At 36.0% G+C, this 14,436-nt stretch overlaps 1 long non-coding RNA gene across 1 annotated transcript in view; it reads left to right on the top strand.

Annotated features, from left to right (window-relative positions):
• The window catches only part of LOC145293970 (uncharacterized), a 45,087-nt gene that overhangs the window by 1,276 nt on the left and 29,375 nt on the right, over positions 1-14,436 (top strand). The gene's annotated exons all lie outside the window — the stretch shown is intronic.

Genomic DNA, 14,436 nt, shown 5'->3' with positions numbered 1-14,436 from the left:
CTCCCCCACTGAGCAAATTAGACACAAGGCCGTTTTTAATGTGAGGTAAAAACCAGCTCCCCTAAAAGTAGGCAAAAAGGGGGCACTCTGGTTACCAAAAATAATAATTGTCCCAGTATAGAGGGTTTCCCCTCCATTGACTGGTACAAATTATCTTAAGTGCAGCATCTGTCGGAACAGATGGTGTTTATTTGCTCCCCCACTGAGCAAATTAGGCACAAGGCCGTTTTTAATGTGAGGTAAAAACCAGCTCCCCTAAAAGTAGGCAAAAAGGGGGCACTCTGGTTACCAAAAATAATAATTGTCCCAGTATAGAGGGTTTCCCCTCCATTGACTGGTACAAATTATCTTAAGTGCAGCATCTGAAGAACAGATACTACACTTTGATCTTTTCAAAATCTTAGTTGATGTTTTAATCACTTTGTATTGCGATCAATTAAAGCAGTTAGTTTTCCTAATCGCTTGTTGTTTTTTGGGCAAATGTGTATTTCAGCGACGTAAATTATTTGACGGACAAAATTTATAAAAATTATTTATTTTTATATAAAACACGTTATTAGACCCTAAGGCTGAAATAAAAGCCGATATTCGCTCAATATATGTTACCGTGACATAAGTTGACACATATTCGGTGGGTTTTTTTAATAGTATTTTGTCTAGTTTATTATTTATAACACCTTTTCCCAAACTTACCGTGTTAAAGAAAGAGTCGGGCGCCATTTTGAATTTTCCAATACATCGGTAAACACTGTATGTTTTTCGAGCTGAATAAACATGTTACATTGAATAAAAACACAAAAAATATATCCAGTTTGGTAGAAAAGTAACTTTGATAACATTTATTTGTTATATATTTGTTTTTTTACAACTTTTTCGAATCTATGTGTACAGTAATACAAACCCAAAAATTAATTTCGCGAACTACCAATATTATCATTGAATTAAGCATTGTTATTTAATATTTTCACACAAAAAAAATCATAATTGCAAAAATTTATTCTACTTTTTTTACGCTTACATTTTTAACGTAATCTTTACATGTAAGATTCTAATATTTCCATTGCACGCAAGAACGTATAATTATAAACGTAAAATAATGTTCATATAATCTTGGAAAATAAAGTAAAAAAAAATTAAATCGAAAAACAGGAAAACAGAAAAATAATTTAATTAAAAAATGGCAAAAATAATACGAACGTTCCATGTCGGTAAGTACGAATGCACAGAATTGAAAAGAAAACCCAGTCTGTTTTGCCCACCCTCCTCCTATTTTCAACTACTCGCCTGTTTGTGTTTATGAACTTTAAATTTCACGTAAACATTATGATAAATTTTAACGTAAGTCTGTATTTTTTTAGTGTATAATTTTTTCAATGAGTATAAATGGTTTTCTTAACCAATTGTAATTCTGTATTAATATTAATAAATAATGGTGCTAACTTTTTTTTTTCAAAGAATAGATTGTCAGTAGTATAATTAATGAATTGAATTAACTTTTCTGCATTTTTAAATGAAGGAAGAAGGGTCTGCGATTCAAAAAAAGAAGAAAAAAAAGTCGCTCGGTATGCCAGAATAATGTTAAATAAAAACAAATTATGTCTAATTTGTCCTTCCATATATATTTAAATATTGCCGCCAGAGTTTTTTTTTGGGAGGGATGCGATAAACATGTCTCCTTCTAACCACTGATACATTTTTGGATAATTATTACTTTTTTAGAAAAAGTTAAGTACATTTATTTTATTAATTCACTATCTTAAGACTAACTTAATACTTAACTTGGAAATAATTCCAGAAAACTTCTATTTTCCTTGCCAGAAAAATGTAAACGCGATTTTTTGTCATAATGAATTTTTACGTGAAATTTAGAGTTTTTCAGATTTGAGATAAAATTATTCCATGTATCTTTTATTTCACACACTTTTTTTTCTTTGAGAAATTAATTTTAAACTATAATCTTTCAAATAAAATAAAAAAGTACTCGAAAATTTAAAAAGTTATTATGATTAACCGTCGTTAAAAACTATACCCCCCTACGGAAGTAGTCATTAAATTGCCCGTACCTATAATACATAGTAGTGCCCCCATCGGCGTAGTCCAATCGTAAAATACGCTTAAATATGATATTTTAACTGATGCACATTTTGTGCTTTATATTATAGAGCCAATTCTCTATTGTACTTAATATATTGTAATGATTTCAAAAGTAAAAATAATATATGACTAGAGTGCTATCAGCTAAAAATCGAAACAAAAGCATTTAGCGCTCCAGCCTTTGCCGCTACTGTTTGAGCTATCAGCAAATAGATAAGAAAAGTTAAAACTCAATTTCAAGCTACGAATGTATAATTGCACATATGTAGATGTAACAGTTTTTATCGACTTACTCCTGCTAAGATAAACTGGGTTGTTTGTTGTTGTTGTTGGTGGTGGTGGTGTTTTTTTTTTTTTTTTTTTTTTTTCAATTTTGATCCCTTAGCAGCTTAAAATCAAATCGAAATTGTTCCATTGGTCCAAATTTCCTAAATATCAACTTTCAGAGAGGAGTTTGGTAGAGACCATTCCGCACACACACACAAACAAGGTCACTTATATATATATATATATATATATATATATATATATATATATATATATATATATACACATACATACATACATACATACATACATACATCTTCATTGAACTTAAAGCCGGCCATAATGTAGTCAGCTAAAAAGTAGGCCAGTGGAATAGAGTTCCACAGGCAGGCAGTTCTAGGAAAGAAGCTTTGTCCATGGAATCTGTGTTTAGATTAAGGTACAAATAGAGAAATCGTTGATAGTGGTTGCAGTTAGACAAATGTTTTCTGAATTATTTTCTTATGAAAGTCTGATAATTACAATTACTCGAATTATCAAGTTTTATTGTATGTTTTTATGTGAAACAGTTGTGCGGCCAATTCAGTATGACAAACTGACTTATCTCCCTTGACTTAAATTGACTTAAGGGTCCACCATTTTTAAATAAAATCTAATTGTGGAGTTTTTGTTAAAATACATCTAGCACATCTACTGAATGATTTTTCATAATTTTTAGAATTTATACTAATTTTGCCATGACACAAAAGTACATCGTAATGTTTTTACCTGAAATGTGTTGGTTTAAAAGATTTACCAGAAACTACATTTGCCCAAAAGTCTCTCCTTTTTAGATGAACATATTACATGTAGCATCTATTTCAAGCTGTTGCCATATCTGGGCAGGAGCTGCTAAAAACAGCCTATCCTGCCTTGACAGAGTACAAAATAGACTTCGTGGTTTAGTGGGGGATGCCCTTTTCTCTACTCTGCAATCTCTCTCCCACAGAAGAGACATTGCGAGCCTATCCTTGTTTTATCGTTATTTCCATGGCAGGTTCTCGTCTGAACTCCAATCTCTGGTCCCCCCTCGCCAATCTTTCTCGAAAAACACCCGTCTAGCTGAATGCACTGTGAAAAATTTCCCCCACTCTTTATCTGTGCCTAAATCAAAACGTGGATTCCATGAACAAAGCTTCTTTCTTAGAACTGCACGCCTGTGGAACTCTGTTCCGTCTGCCTGCTTCCCACCAGACTACAACTTGGATGTCTTCAAGTCCAATGTTAACAAATTCCTAATGAACCGCCCCCTTAAGTAAACACTTCATCAAATCTCCACACTAACGTAATGTACTTGCAATAACCCTTATCCCTGAGTGGCTTCCGGGCCTTGATAAGTGGTGATCACTGTGTAAAAAAAAAAAAAAAAAAATCTCCTGCTTGACTGCGTAATTTCACAAAAATAACTGGCATCCTTCTTGTGCTCCCCTCTCACATTTGTTGCGGACCAGGATATAATAATCCTAACTCGCTACAAAAGAAAATAATGAAATGAATGAAAGGAAGGAAAAAACTCAATTGCTGAATAAAATAAACATGTCATTTATTTTCTGTTGAAAATAAATGGTTTAGGTGGAACACGTGTTCAGTTCAGTCGTTGACGACTACGCGCATGGAAAAAGAGGAATAAAGTAGGAGAAAGAGAAAAAGAGAGAGAGGGTTGACCTCAGTAGAGCCGCGCATGCATGGTAGCAGTCGGCTACGTGGAAGTGTCTTCAGGCCACAAGCTGTTGACGTGAACTTGTCTGGTTGACGAACCAAGACAAGAGGGAAGAAAGAGGAAGTTGAACAGTGTTGTTGACTTTTATACCGGGGTTAGTGTTCTGACTGCGTATGTCTGGATTTCACTTAAAAGGAAGTGACATCAACAATGTGTGCATGTTTGCGTGCCCATGAGCGTGGATGTGTATATTACATGGCTATGTATATACGTGTGTGTGTGTGTGCGTATGTGCATGCATACATGTGGGTGTGTGTATGTGAGGAAAAAAACATGTTCGAATACATCTCTCATTTTTTGGTGCATATATATTTTCTCCCACAGTGAGAAACGTGGCGCAAGGGTCGGAAAGTGGGATTAAAAAGTCAGCAGTCTCAGGGAAGAACACTGTGCTCTACAAAAAATACCTGGACAGCCTCGTCAGCATTCCCTGGTAAGGACTTCTCGGGCGATTAGCAGTAAAGTAAAGCTTGTCAAAGAGAAAGCAAAGCCTAGGAAGGAGGACCTTTTAGTATTACATACAGGTGTATATTTATTTGATACCCTTCTGTTTTTCCTTTGTGACATAATCCTTAACTTAGATTATGTGTTTTAAGAAAATTTCAAAATTTAATTTTAGGCCGACGAAAAGTGTATCATTTTCTTTGTTGTTATTGTTGGATTGCCACTGAGGCAAAAATGAAAAGAGAGAGAGTATAGGAGAAAGATGTTTAGCAGATGAGGCAGCCAGTTGACAGGTCATCCAGTCAGCAACACACTTTCTGACCCCTTTTAGTTCCGGATACTAACTGAATAAAGAAAGAAGGAGAAGGATAAGAAAAATAGGGAGAAGGGAGAGGAAAAGACACATTCTTTGTACTCTTTCAGGCAAGCCGTCACGCCAGGTGGATGCAGGGAAAAATCCCATCCCAACAACGAAAGAGGAAGAGAAACAACTTAACATCATCGGGGGAGATAATGCCGGGGAAAACCCCATCCAAACAGTGAAGAAGGAGACAGCATCAGGGAAAACCCCATTCCAACAGCGAAAGGAGGTAATGTCGGCAGCGATAAACAGTGAACTTTACAAATATGTAAGTTGTGAACTAGCGAAGAGATAGATGTTGAAGACACAAACAAAAAAAAAAAAAAAAGAGAAGTAAAAACTGTAAGTCCTCTCTCTACATAGCTTTCTCTCGTGTATTGAATTGGCGAGTTTTGCATTTTACCATCTTTTTTTTGTTATTATCTATGGATATATTTTTCGTTGGTCTGTTTAGGTATTAGAATAAGATACCCCTTCCACATCCTCGTAATTTTTTTTTTTGTTATTTAATCTCACTCCCCCCAACCATAGTTTTTGTAATAAAATTAATTTAAAACGTTACCACTTGTGTTTGTGTTTTCGTTCTTTCTCGCATTCTGTTTTGTTTAATCTTTGTAGCTCCTCCTTTTTTTTTTTACCCTTATCACATGTGCAACAAATATTTGTTTTTTGTAAATTTCTTTTTATATCCCTTTGTTTGCTTTTATTTAGTTCCCACATGTATAACACCTTTCAACTGTATATGGATGACAACACATCATGTACGATCTGTTATGTTTATCAAAATAAATGACAAATTCTTTGGTTATAAAACCAGTTGCTTTAATTTGACAGATGGTGTATGATGTAGGAGAGAGATGATAGAGCAGCGAGACGACAGGCATATAGAATAAAGACAACAAAAGATGTCTTATTTGAACATTTAAAAACAACTTTATTTGTTATCCTCATTAGCAGCGTGTACATGAGAGAAACGGGTTAGTAGGAGAGTTCAGTGTTCATGCTCGCTTGTATTTATATTAGTTGTGAAAAGAATTTCTGTTGTGGAGATGTAGATTAGATATCCAATGGGCCTGTTGAAAGAGAGAAAAGTGTCCAATGTGTTTACATGTTGTAGGAGCGTGTGTCTAATAGTACAGTCAGGGTAAAGGGTTAGCGTCTTGTGGTAGAAAAGTGTATGTGTGTGAAGCGCACATGGAAGCAAGTTTTGACGATAGCCACATTGGCTTGTGGTACTCAGGTGGTGTTTGCTGTCAGCCAGCAAGGAGAAAAAGAGGAAGAGTTGCCGATTTTACATTTTATGTACTCGGTCACATGATTGAGAGCTGGCTTGTGATTGGACAAGCCAGGGAGACGGTTGATTTAAATCTCGAGCCGCGAGATTTTGTCCCTGCCTGCTATTATAGCAAGTTTTGACTACTACAGGCAGAATATGGTCAACGTGTGTCTCTCTCTAATCAGTCATTGAGTTTTTAGTTCAACTTATTTGTTTTTATTAATTTGCATTTCATTGATGTTTGCTTTTGCATAAGAGTTCAAATATCAGAACATCTTGGTGTCAGAGGTCAATAATCAGGTCATTTTTGTTCTTCACTCATTGTAACTGTCTGGCGTTGTCCAGGAGTTTTTTTTACTCGCATCCTCATTTTTGCTTGCTTCAGCTGCTCTGAGCCCCAATGTCCAACAATAGAGCTGCACAGGACCATTAATACATTATTCAACAGGGAGAAGGTCATTAAAAGAATGAGCTAGACTGTTAGCTTTCGGACAACCTTAGCAACACCAAATTTCTAGTGATTAATTAGATAGAGTAGTACTATAGTTTACAAATTGGCTGTTTTTCTACCTCTCCTTACATTGTTGTGGCCACAGATCTTTTTTAGCATCTTTCATGGATTCTCTTCAACTTTTATCACTCTGGATCCCATCATCACGTGAACCATGGTGACCTAGATGCATTTCAAACCATTTTTAAGAGTGCACTGATCAATAGGCTATCTATAAGCAGATTGTACAGTTACAATTGACCAATTCTTTCCACCATCATAAATTGTATTGAGTTAACAGAAACAACTAGTCTTTTAAAAAAAACAAAAAAAAACAAGGGAGTCACCACTTATCAAAGCCCAAAAGCCACTTAAGGGTAAGGGTTAACAAGTGTCAGGTAGTTGGTGAGACAACAGCATAATGATTGGTAGTGATGGAAATTGGGTAGAATTTGATTATTTAAGAGGATGACTCAACAAGAACTTGTTTACATTGGACTTGAAACCGACCATGTTGTAATCAGCTGGAGTGCCCTTTTTATTCTCTTCATGGTCGCTTTTTTTTTTGTTGTTGCTGTTTTGTCTAGTGGTTATCGATCGTCTCGTCTGTTAAACTAAAGAAAGTTTAGTGAGAAATGTTAGGAGTTTTAAAATGAATAGGTTCATACATTTGACTTTGATGAGCAGATGACAGTATGAAACGTTAATGCATTATGTGCATGTGTTTTAATGTCAGAAAGTGTATGCTTATGAGTGTGTGCGTGTGTGTGTGTGTCGAGAGATGTATTATTTAGCTTCTCCAAGTCCGACAGTTTAACTTAGATGAATAAAACTTTTTATGCCCAAAAGACACAAGGAAGACGTATGCTGAGTTTTCTTCAGGGTTTATATGTGGAGAGAATTTAAGGAGAGAGAGACTAAATAATTATTTACTTCTTAAACTTATTTTCTAACTTAAGAAATGAGTGACACAGGCAGACTAACAGTCGTCTTAGATTATTCTACATTATTATGCCACATCTCGTTTGTATGGCTTCACGGAGAAAACTAACTGAAATCCTTTGTTTCTCTCGCTTAAAAATGTAACATCGTTCTCAGCGTTCAACTTTGTTTTGTCTATTGTTTTTTGTACTTCTATTGTTGTTGCCCTGTGCTTATATCACCCGTCTCTGGATTCAATTGTTAGCAGATTAAGGTCATCTTGACATGTACTAATGTGATCCTTGTCAGAATTCACACTAGTTAACTTAATTGCTTCTGACATAGCATCTCTAATATGTGACATTAACATCTGTGCTGATAATACCACTTATCTATCATGGTGTTGCTTCTTGGCCCTCTCCCTCGGATCAGTCGAAATATGCAGTTAATCTAAAAGCTGACCTGGATTCCATTGTGGATTAGTGTACGAAATGGCTTATTTCATGTAATCGTGTTAAAACTCAGCTCATGTCTTTCAATTGTAGGCATGTTCCTTTTCTTCCTGAGATTCTAATGGATGGCTCTGCTCTTGAGGAAAAATCAACTGAAACTTTCTGCTTTTTATAAAGTCTGTTCTGTCACTCCAATCACTAATGCTATTCTATCTCTACAAATCTACTATCAGATAATGTATGAAGTACTGCTGTCATATTTGGGCTGGTGAATCTGTCCTATTTGAGGGTTCTTGGTGTAGAAACATATCAGTAATTTGATTGACTTTTTTTTTCTTCTTCTCTGCAGCCTGTCTCTCACAGATATGATGTTGCTAGTCTCAGTCCTTTTTATAATACTATTGTGGCAGGAGTTTCCCAGAATTGTCAGATCTATTTCTTGTTTCCTTTGTTCCAGCTCATTTGACTCATTCGTCTAGTGGCCTTCATCAATTCACGGTTTTGATGCCTCATTGTAATACAGCTCCCTATTCCAGTAGTTTGTTTTCAAGAATTTTCAGCTTTTAGAACTCTCTTCCATGATGACCGTTTTCCTCCTTTTTAAGTATAAAGTCAATAGGCAACTTCTTTCTTTGTGAGAATCGTTTTTCTTTCTTGTCAAGTGGCTTGTCTGGAGTGATTTCAGCTTAAAAAAAAAAAAAAAAAAAAAAAAAAAAAACTGCCACCTTCAAAGTTTGATTCAAATAACTACCTGCCTTTATCACAAGGGCAAAGGCAATCCTGTCACTTACAATGGAAGAGAGGGTCGTTACACTTCTTTTCTAATTATACCATCACAGAGCAGCTACAGGCCAGTCTTATTTGTTTGTGGAGTAGGTTCAGTTACCTTTTGAGGTAGTTCTACTAATTTCCACTGCTGTTGCTTAAACAATCAAGGTCATCATCGAGCAACTTTATCACCCAACACCATCATTCAAAGCTAGTTTCATTTTTCTTGAAAATGCTCTTCAAGGATACAGGTGGAGATCAATTGCATTGCAAGGCATTCCACCTGTTAGTCTCTGTACTCCATTCACTAGTGCTTATTCATCTAGACTTCCATCAGCACTGCATTCCCCCCCCCCCCTTTGATAAAGCTCAGGCTGTTGGTAATGGAAGAGCTTCTTCAATCAGATAGATGAGGATGAGATATGATTGGGGGGGGGGTCATGTTGACCTTGGTCAAGAAAAACAGATGTCCATAAAATTTAGTCCATCAGGAAGGTTTAGGTGAGCTTTGAGCTGCTAAGTGTAGAAACAATATTAGTTTGTTTTGACAACTTTATAATGAAATTTCTTTAAAACGAGAGATGAGGGGAGAGATTGATTTTTCTGGTGGGGTGTTTGAGGAATTCATTCTTTTCTCCGAAGTCTGTAATATGTTCTTATTGCCGATATGGTGGACAGAAAAGAGAAATAAAAGTTGACATGGCGACGAGAGGTCTGCTCTATTGTCTGGGAATATATTGTCATTGGGCCACCTGTTATCGTTAGATGTCGGACCACCAAGTAAGTGGAAGATGAGAGGACATGACTGATAAGTAAGTTTCTTTGGACAGATAAATAAATTATTGACTTAAACATATATTTGGTAGGAAAGGAGAGAGAAAAAAAGGGAAACGAGAATTGGAGAGGGATATGGTTAAGACAGAGAAGGAAAAGGAGATTCAGAGGAAAAGAGAAAGGGTAATCTTCAAATGACAGAGGAAAACAGAATGATCTCAAGAGATGAGTGGTTGGAATTAGCTTTTAATAAAAACCATTGTTTTTAAAAATAGTGAAGACTTCGCTTGTTGGGCTCAGGGAAGACAGAGCCTTTGAGCTGGCAGCCCTCGAAAGAGTAAAGTGAAAAGAACGACTTTCCTCCTCCAACCAAGAAAGTTAATTGAAGAGTTTAATTTTAATTGAAAGATTCTGCATATAGAAACATTTTGTTTTTCTTAAATCCAAGACAAACCCCGAATTTAACTAATACATTTTGTGTGTACGAACAGTATCCAAAATGATTTTTTTCAATAATTCTTTTTGTCCATAAGAAATGATCTAAGTTATCATTGATTGCATATTGGTTTGAGAGTAACCCAGTTGATTTCAGACCTACCCTGAGCCTGACACCAAGTTGCAGCTGAGAAGAGCAGCATACCAGCCATTCATCGGATCACCTACGAAGGATGAACTCCTCTACAGCATCAGACGACAAACGGTCAGCTGAAAATAAAAAAGTGTTGCCACACAGATTTAGGGTTGTGCATGTTTTGCATGCCCCAAGTATCAGAGCAATAGTTCCCAATAACCAGTAAGCGTCTGGTTACATTTTGAAGGGGTCCACTACTAGACAGTTAAGAGTATAGCCCTGCTGGGTTGCATCTATTGTCCTGTGAGCCAGGATCGACAAACACGCCCAGGGGTTATATCACACTTTCCATCAAATCGAAGCCAGATCATACACTCGCGACTCAATTGCAGAGTTCATAGCATATTTTATTGTAGATAGATGTGATCCCTCTGAGAAGTATGTTATTCGTTTCACTCTAATGTAGCCAGTATTCAAATATATTTGTTATATTTGACCCGGCTTCATGCTGCCAATGACATATCCTCAAGATAGGTTCTGCTTTCAGCCATTTCTGCAAGACTTTAACGATTTTGTTTGCTCTATATTTTTTCATAGTGGAAGAATAGTTCAGTATTAGCAATTGCTTATGTTGTATAAAAACTTCAAAATACAAAAATTCTCTGCTAATAATGGGAGGTCAGTGGAATATAGTCTCTGGAACACTTTTTGAATATTTTAATATCTTCAGAAATAATAAACTTTAATCTTGTTGGCTTGAGAACAAATTCCATTAATAATGAGTTTTCTCAAGGTAAGAAATAATTGAATGAAAAAAATATATTAATCTCATAACAAAGGAGTGGGAAGAGGGTCACGTTTAAAATTATTTTTCCCAGACATTAACACTTTGTTTTTGGTAAATGACTCATTAAAAGCTAAACCCCTGCCAACAAAAGTGAGTACACCCCTTATGGAAAGTTGACAATATTAACAGACCATGTCAACTGTCAATATTTTGTGTGGCCATCATCATTATCGAGAACTGCCTTTACTCTTCTGGATATGGAGTTCACCAGAGCTTTACAGGTAGCCACTGGAATACTCCTCCATTCCTCTATGATGATGTTGTGGAGCTGACAGATATCTGAGACTTTGTGCATCTTCATCTTCCACTTGAGGATCCTCCAAAAATGTTCTATTGGGTTCAAGTCTGGAGACATGCTTGGCCAGTCCATCATCTTTACTCTCAGCTTCTTCAATAAAGTGATAGTCATCTTGGAGGTGTGTTTGGGGTCATTGTCATGTTGGAACACTGTCTTGCGACCCAGTTTCTGGAAAGAGGGGATCATGCTCTGCTGCTGTACATGTTTCCCCTCAATGAAATGTAACTCTCCAACACCTGCAGCACTCACGCAGTCCCAGACCATGGCATTTTCACCACCATGCTTGACTGCAAACATGACACACTTATCTTTGTACTCCTCACCTGGTCGCCGCCACACATGCTTTAAGCCATTGGAACCAAATTAATCTTCATCTCATCAGACCATAGGACATGGTTCCAGTAATCCATGTACTTTGTTAACATGTCTTCAGCAGACTGTTTGTGGGCTTTCTTGTGTATCGTATTTAGGAAAGGCTTCCTCCTGGGGTGACAGCCACGCACACCAATTTGATGTAGAATGCGGCATATGGTCTGAGAACTAACAAGTTGCATCCCCACCTCTTCAATCTCTGCAGGAATGCTGACAGCACTCCTACGCCAATCTTTCGAAGAAAGCATTTGGATGTGACACTCAACTTCTTCGGACAACCTACCTGTGACCTGTTCTGAGTGGATCTTGTTCTTTTAATGCTGGATGATCTTAGCCACGGTGTTGCAAAGTGTCATTTTGTTAGTGTTGTCCCATGAAGAGACATACCTGCAGAAATATAAGAGGTGCTCTCACTTCTGTGTTACACTGTATATTCCTTATAGAATTTCAAATAAAATAGAAACTTTTTTTCATTTTATTAAAAGTGCAAATAATGAATATTGTGTTATTACTGGGATCTAAACTAAAGGCAAGAAATGAGTAATTGGCATTGACAAATCACTACGAGTGGGGAAATAGCATCACTAGCTTTAATTGATTATCGAAGGGGGCTTCATCTTACAGCCCTAATCTTGATTATAAAAAGGGCTGCATGAGTGATTTTTAGCAGTAGACAACTCTCGAGAAAAGGGTAGAGAGGATAACCGAGCAAGAAGTAAACCAGTTAGGTGAAGAGCCAACCATATATTTCGGTATATAAGACGACACTTAAAGTTAAGAAATCATCTTTAAAAACCAATATTTCATAAGGTACTGGGTGTTGCAATCTCTAGCCTAGGCTAAGCAAACATGTTTTTGTGATTTAGCAGTCATCTTATACAACCGGTATATGATAAATTTATTAAAATTTGCTTCAATTTTGTACCTCGTTTTATCTGACAGTTGCCTTATATGCTGAAATATATGGTAGCCCTTCTAGAAAACAAAACTCACAATCCTGACAAAAAGTCACTCGAAACGAGATGAGAACAGAAAAGATCAAGAAGCTAGCCAATCAGAAAAAAAAAAAAAAAAAACTGATTAGATATTCAGCCTTGATAGGAGGGGAAAAAAAAAAAAAAAAGTCTTAAAACCATTAATTCGGACCAAGAAATCCCTTGAAACGAGAGTAGGAAAAGATATCAGCAGCTTATGCAAAGAGAAAATCCTTATTCACCATTCCCATGAAGGAGAATTAAATTAAAGTATTTCAACATCAATTCACTGGGAGAGTTAGTGAAAGAAAGCAGAAAATTCCCTTCCTCTCGCCAAAAGCTTCAACAAAGCTACTGTTGGTCATACAATGGCAGCGAGAGAAAAGAAAAGAAATAAACCAATAATTAGTTTTTTTTTTTTCTTTTGTGAAACCAGACTTGATTTTTTTTTTTTTGGAATGTTCATTTGGCGAAGTTTCTTCTACTGCAACATGGATGGGTGATCCTCTAGACAACAGAGGTGCAGCATCAACATACATGGATGAGCAATCATTTTGGTTGTAGAGATGATTAACTGGAATTATCTGGTTGGAGGAACTTTGGATATTATTCGAGTAAGCGACCTATGACCACAAGGGGGGAGGGTCATTAAGGTTGCAATGCATACTCGAGCTCAGGTATATATCTAAAAGACTGTAACCGACAGAGTTCAAGACCTTGGTGTCCCTGACTCAGGATACCACAGATTTATGACTAAATAGAGTAGCCTTTACAAGTGTGACGTCCCAGTCAAGGTCATATTTAGTGCGCATAACCAAGAATTCTTGATACTTGGCCAAGCCAGTGCTTATAACATCACATCCACAAAAAAAAAAAAAAACTTTTACTATGCATTATTTGGTTGCAAATACCTCCCCAAATTTGAGGAATAAAAGCAATTTTAAAAATTGTACAATAATGAATTTGTGTTTCAAAAATATAATATTCTAATGTTTAAAGCAAGAAAAAAATAAATAAAAATACCAACTGAAATCAAATCTAAAATTGTTTGATAAAAAAAAAAAAAATGTAATTTTGGAAAAAAAAAAAGTTAAGTACCTTGTCATCTAATTGTTATTTCACGAGTGAAAAGTTTACTTTCACCTTGACTAATGTTTGTGCAAAATTTTAAAAAATCCAAGGAGGTGGTTATTGAGAAAAGTGTAAATAAATGAACAGGAGTGAATTATTAACTGCAACAGGATAAGAATGCTGACAAAAACCAGAGGAATAGTTGGTTGAAACATCATGAAACTATAAAAGATGAGGATAATAGTTTTTGAATAAAAAAATATATACAAATTACTCATCAAAAGAATTCCAATAATTAATATATACCATTCAGTATGGATCCGACAATGGAAGATCAGATAACAAAAACTTGGATCTATAATACCAAAAATCTGACCTCCATCGCCCTACAGGGCCCGTGGTGCAGTGGATAGAGACGTTGAATCTCTACAGTTCCAGGTGAGCATTGTCTGAAGATAGTCGTTTAAATTCTACCCAAAGCTGGTCAAAGGATTAGTTGGTCAAAAACGTACTGTGATGAACAGTTGAAAATTCAGCATTCCTATCCCGTTGCGGTTAACAACCTGACAAAGACCAGAGAAATAGTTGGGCGAAACGTTGTGAAACAACTATAAAGATGAGGATAACAGTCAGCAAATAAAAAAATATACAAATTACTCATCTCAAAAGAATTCCAATAATTAAATAATATATAGGA

This window comes from Euprymna scolopes, chromosome 15 (genome assembly GCF_053919585.1).
Source record: "Euprymna scolopes isolate OS-2025 chromosome 15, ASM5391958v1, whole genome shotgun sequence".
Classification (NCBI taxonomy): Eukaryota; Metazoa; Mollusca; class Cephalopoda; order Sepiida; family Sepiolidae; genus Euprymna; species Euprymna scolopes.
Note: the sequence above shows the minus strand (reverse complement) of the source record. Positions and strands in the feature narration are given on the sequence as shown.